The sequence below is a fragment of the Neophocaena asiaeorientalis genome, unplaced genomic scaffold (assembly GCF_003031525.2).
Source record: "Neophocaena asiaeorientalis asiaeorientalis breed wild unplaced genomic scaffold, Neophocaena_asiaeorientalis_V1.1 scaffold449, whole genome shotgun sequence".
NCBI lineage: Eukaryota > Metazoa > Chordata > Mammalia > Artiodactyla > Phocoenidae > Neophocaena > Neophocaena asiaeorientalis.
Window position 1 is genome coordinate 1,641,916 of NW_020175027.1, and position 5,920 is coordinate 1,647,835.

The following is a 5,920-nucleotide window of genomic DNA, read 5'->3' on the forward strand; positions in this document are numbered from 1 at the left end:
ACCCTATGCCAAACAACTAGCAAGACAGGAACACGACCCCACCCATTAGCAGAGAGGCTGCCTAAAATCATAATAAGTCCACAGACACCCCAAAACACACCACCAGATGTTGACCTCCCCACCAGAAAGACAAGATCCAGTCTCATCCACCAGAACACAGGCAAGAGTCCCTTCCACCAGGAAGCCTACACAACCCACTGAACCAACTTTAGCCACTGGGGACAGACATCAAAAACAACGGGAACTACGAACCTGCAGCCTGCAAAAAGGAGACCCCAAACAGTAAGATAAGCAAAATGAGAAGACAGAAAAACACACAGCAGATGAAGGAGCAAGATAAAAACCCACCAGACCTAACAAATGAAGAGGAAATAGGCAGTCTACCTGAAAAAGAATTCAGAATAATGATAGTAAAGATGATCCAAAATCTTGGAAATAGAACAGACAAAATGCAAGAAGAGCACAGCGCTAGGAGACTAGACATCAATTACAGGAATACACTGCAAAAAATACAAACACATGGAGGCTAAACAATATGCTACTAAATAACCAAGAGATCAAATAAGAAATCAAAGAGGAAATCAAAAAATACCTAGAAACAAATGACAGTGAAAACACGATGACCCAAAACCTATGGGATGCAGCAGAGCACTTCTAAGAGGGAAGTTTATAGCAATACAATCTCACCCCAAGAAACAAGAAACATCTCAAACAACCTACTCTTACACCTGAAGCAATGAGAGAAAGAACAAGAAAAAAAACCCAAAGTTAGCAGAAGGAAAGAAATCAGAAATATCAGATCAGAAATAAATGAAAAAGAAATGAAGGAAACAATATCAAAGATCAATAAAACTAAAATCTGGTTCCTTGAGAAGACAAACAAAATTGATAAACCATTAGCCACACTCATCAAGAAAAAAAGGGAGAAGACTCAAATCAATAGAATTAGAAATGAAAAAGGAGAAGTAACAACTGACACTGCAGAAATACAAAGGATCATGAGAGATTACTACAAGCAACTATATGCTAATAAAAGAGACAACCTGGAAGAAATGGACAAATTCTTAGAAAAATGGACTTGAGGACACAGGGAGGCAGAAGGGTAAGCTGGGACGAAGTGAGAGAGTGGCATGTACATACATACACTATCAAATGTAAAATAGATAGCTAGTGGGAATAGTGGGAAGCAGCTGCATAGCACCGGGAGATCAGCTCTGTGCTTTGCGACCATCTAGAGGGATGGGATAAGGAGGGTGGGAGGGAGACGCAAGAGGGAGGGGATGTGGGGATAACGTATGCATATAGCTGATTCACTTTGTTATACAGCAGAAACTAACACGACATTGTAAAGCAATCATACTCCAATAAACATGAAAAAAAAGAGGGGGACTTGTATCAGAATATATAAAGAAGGGGCTTCCCTGGTGATGTAGTGGTTCAGAGTCCGCCTGCCAATGCAGGGGACACGGGTTCGAGCCCTGGTCCAGGAAGATCCCACATGCCACGGAGCAACTAAGCCCGTGCGCCACAACTACTGAGCTTGCGCTTTAGAGCCAGAAGCCACAACTACTGAGGCCACATGCTGCAACTACTGAAGCCCACGCACCTAGAGCCCGTGTTCTACAACAAGAGAAGGCACCCCAGTGAAAAGCCGGCACGCCACGATGAAGAGTAGCCCCCGCTTTCCACAGCTAGAGAAAGCCCGTGTGCAGCAACAAAGACCCGCCACAGCCAAAAATAAAAATAAATAAATTAATTTTTAAAAAAAAAGAATATACAAAGAACTCTCAAAACTCAATAAGAAGACAAACAAGCCAATTTTTTAAAAAAACGGGCAAAAGATTTGAACAGACACTTCACCAAAAATGTTAAATGAATGGCAAACAAGCACAGGAAAAGAGAAGTTCAACATCATTAGTCACTACAAAAATCCAACAAAGCTCAGTCAGCTACCAATACATACTTATTAAAATGTCTAAAAACAAAAAAACTGATAATACCATGTACTGGAGAGGATGTGGAGCACCTAGAACACCCATACATTGCTGATGGGAATGCAAAATGACACACCCATTTTGAAAAACACTTTCCTTATAAAGTCAAACCATACCACCCAGCCATCATACTTGTAGGTGTTTACCGAAGTGAAATGAAAACTTATCACAGAGAAACCTATATGTAAATGTTTCTAGTGACTTTATTCATAATCACCAAAAATTAGAAACAGACCTAATGTCCCTCAACTGGATGGCCAAAGCATAAGGAAAAGGGACAGAAGGAAGAGAAGATCCAAGATGCAGGAAGAGCAGGGACTGAGACAGATCTGGGGTCTAAGCAGCAGCAGTGGGAAGTTCTCTTTAGAACACATTCTCACTAACTCAGATCTAGCAATTGCCAAGCTCTTTGCTGCTTGGTTCTGAGTTTCAGATTCCTGGGAGAGACTATGATTGCACCGCTTTAAGCTGGATGTCTACCTCTGGACAAAATTGGCAGTAGGCAGTGGGCAAGTTACCTAAGTCTGAGAAAGTCGCTGGGACTTGTCCCTGTGCACTGGAGCCACTCACAGCAAAGGGGAACTGTGTGCTAGGTAGGTGCCCCAAGAAATGTGTATTATAAGCAAAAAGGATGCACCAGTCCTCTTCCACTAGAGGTCACCAACAGGATATGGGAAGGACAAAAAGAGTTCAGTGGCATTCTCATTACTTTTTCCCCCACAGTCTCTTTAATATCCCAACAGGTTTTTGTCTACAGCCTAGGAGAAATTACCCTCATTCTCATGTTTATATTTTAAAGTTTTGTTTAAACTACTGACAAAAGATCATATGCATTCTCACTCGGTCCTTCATCTAAAAGATAATACCTCTAGGGCTTCCCTGGTGGCGCAGTGGTTGAGAGTCCGCCTGCCGATGCAGGGGACGCAGGTTCGTGCCCTGGTCCGGGAGGATCCCACGTGCCGCGGAGCGGCTGGGCCCGTGAGCCATGGCCGCTGAGCCTGCGCGTCTGGAGCCTGTGCTCCGCAACGGGAGAGGCCACAGCAGTGAGAGGCCCGCGTACCGCAAAAAAAAAAAAAAAAAAAAAAAAAAAAAAAAGATAATACCTCTAAATGCTTAGGTTATGACATATATACACTATTGATACTATGTAAAAAATAGATAACTAATGAGAACCTACTGTATACAAGGAACTCTACTCAATGCTCTGTGGTGACCAAGATGGGAAGAAAATCCAAAAAAGAGGGGATATATGTATACGTATAGCTGCTTCACTGTACTTTGCTGTACAGTAGAAACTAACACAACAGTGAAATAAAGCAACTATACTCCAGTAAAAATTAATTTAAAAAATAAAAATAAATAAATAAATGTTTAGGGTATGTTAAGTAGTAGCTTTAACATGCTACTACCTTGCTCAAAAACTTGTAGGGGCTCCCTATTACCTACCACATTAAAGCATCTGAGAATTTAGAGTTCCTTATCAAATAGCCCCTCCCTGACTTTTCCAACTCCTCATTTATTAAACATCTGTTGAACATACAGTGATCTCTACTTTCTAGACACTAACATGAATATGATGACCTTATTTGTCAATCTTATTGACAAGAATTTATGGGCATAATGGAATCAAATATCTGAACTGAGACCATCCCAGAATATTTGTGGCATGTTTGCCATAATTAAAAGATATCACACACACCAAAAAAAAAGTTGAAAACACAGTCTCTATCTTGCAAGAGTAGTTCTGTGTGGTACAGGCTACTGCCCAGCAACCTTTGACCCTGTTCAGAATCCAGGCTGCCCCCAGGCCTACCTTGTTCACACTCACCTTGCTTTTCTTTTGCTATTCCTTTGACCTTGAAAATCTTATCTTGTGCATCATCACTCTATTCTGTGCCCCCCACTCGAGGAAATACGGTAACCACCTTCAAAATATTTGTGCTTACTAACCTCTCCATACTCTGAACAATTCTTGTAACATAACAAGAAGCTGTCTTTTCTGAGTATGAGAAGAGCTTTGCATGTAATTTTTCAAAAATTAAGGAATTGGATACATTTTTATCCAATTTGTAATACTTTAGTATCAAGAATAAGTTAAACGATAATTATGTGTTTTCCTTAACGCAAGCACCTCCCTTCATAAGGTAATCTGTCTCTCTACTCCTTGGAACTTCCATTACATTTCATTCCTCTACTGAGCACAAGTCGTTTTCTGTTTTGCATTATGGTTCTCTGTCAATACCTGCTTCTTCTGTGAGATTACAGCTCCTTGAGGGAAAGATCTGTGTCTTACTCTAATGTGCACCCCTTCCAGTTCTCAGCACAACACACTTTTTTCTTAAATGAAGGAAGGTATTAACCAACAGAGATTTCTATGGTGATATTATTACAGTCTCATCTTCCATATAAGCCTGTCGAACAGCCTAGAAATAAAACATTTTAAACAGTTCAGAGAACGCTATCTGTGAAATTGTTGGTACAATGTAATTCTAAAGTAGGTTTGGGGCCCCCCGACTATACAGAAAGCTGTCTTCTCTTCTGTGTTACTTTCCCAAGCCAAAAAAAAAAAAAAAAAGATAGTGGTTCCTGAGAAATAAGTGCTAATTTTAGCATTCCGTATATTAATGATTAGCAAGCAGCCAGTTCTTTCTCAGTAGCAGTACAGTAACATGGTTAGGAACTTGGGGTCTGCTGTCAGACTACCTGGATTTCAATTTTACCTCCACCACATATTAGCTATGGGATCTTAGGCAAGTTGTCTAATATCTTTGTGCCTCATTTTCATCACCAGTAAAAGGTAGAAACTTAACAGTACAGTCCCTCTAAGGGATGGTGTGAAAAATTAATGATTTAATATATTGAATATTTAAAGTGTTTAGAATAGTATACCTGGCACTTTGTTTAAAAGTGATTGCAATACGTAGCACTACATTTACCTTACATTCCCTATTGGTAAGTTTCATGATGTTAAGAACAAAATGAGTTTGTTTTTTTCTTTTTATCTCCTACAGCACTTAGCAGAGTGAAACAAATACTAGACGTTCAAAAATTACGACGTGAATTGTACTTGAGACACAGAGATCGAATGCACAAGAAAATGAATGTAGGTTAAAATGTAAACACAATTAATTTAAATAAAAAGAGTTCTTGGCATATCATTTGCATACCTTCAGTTATTGCTTTATAATAAGTTGCTAGGTGCTTTATGACTTTATCTTTTTCTTGCCCTCTCAGAGCATGTAGTTTGGTGTAATACAGGTTATATCTCTCAGAACTGCTGGCCTCCTGACAAGCTGGCTATTTAGTCTGAGTGATGAGGTTACTGCAGCAAAAACTGGGTTAAAGTACATTACTTTTCTGCTGGAGATGAAAGGCCAATAATCCCAGAAAACAGCGCACAGAAAGAGTTGGGCCAGCCAAGCACTTTGTGAAGGCTCATTTAGACCCTCCGCCGTGGGGTACTATGAAGGTGAGTGTCCTGATGCCAGGGTCGCAGGCCCGGAGGCCTGAGTGGGCAGCTGGCCTCGATAGGAGAGACAGAGCCCGGCCGAGGCCCTGGATGAATCATTCTCACCTCTCTAGGCAGGTGCGGGCGGCAGGATGGTTCCGCTTCGCGACGGTGCGGGCGGGACTGGGAGCGGCGGCATTCCCCGCGGAGGCCTCCCCCGGACCGCCTCCTCCGGGCGGGCACTGACCTTGCCGCAGGCGTCCGGACTGCCGCAGTCCCAGCGCCGCAGAGCCCGGAGCTGGTGGGGGACGCCCACTGGCACCCGGACCTACAAGCTCGTCGGGGCGGGCCGCAGAGCCCATGTGGAGCCTCCGCCCTCCCGCCCTCCTTCGGCGCTTCATTCCCGCGTGCGGTCGCCGGCTGAGGCGCGGGGGCCGCACGTCTAGGCGCCGTGGGGCGGGGCGGGGCGCGCGCCCCC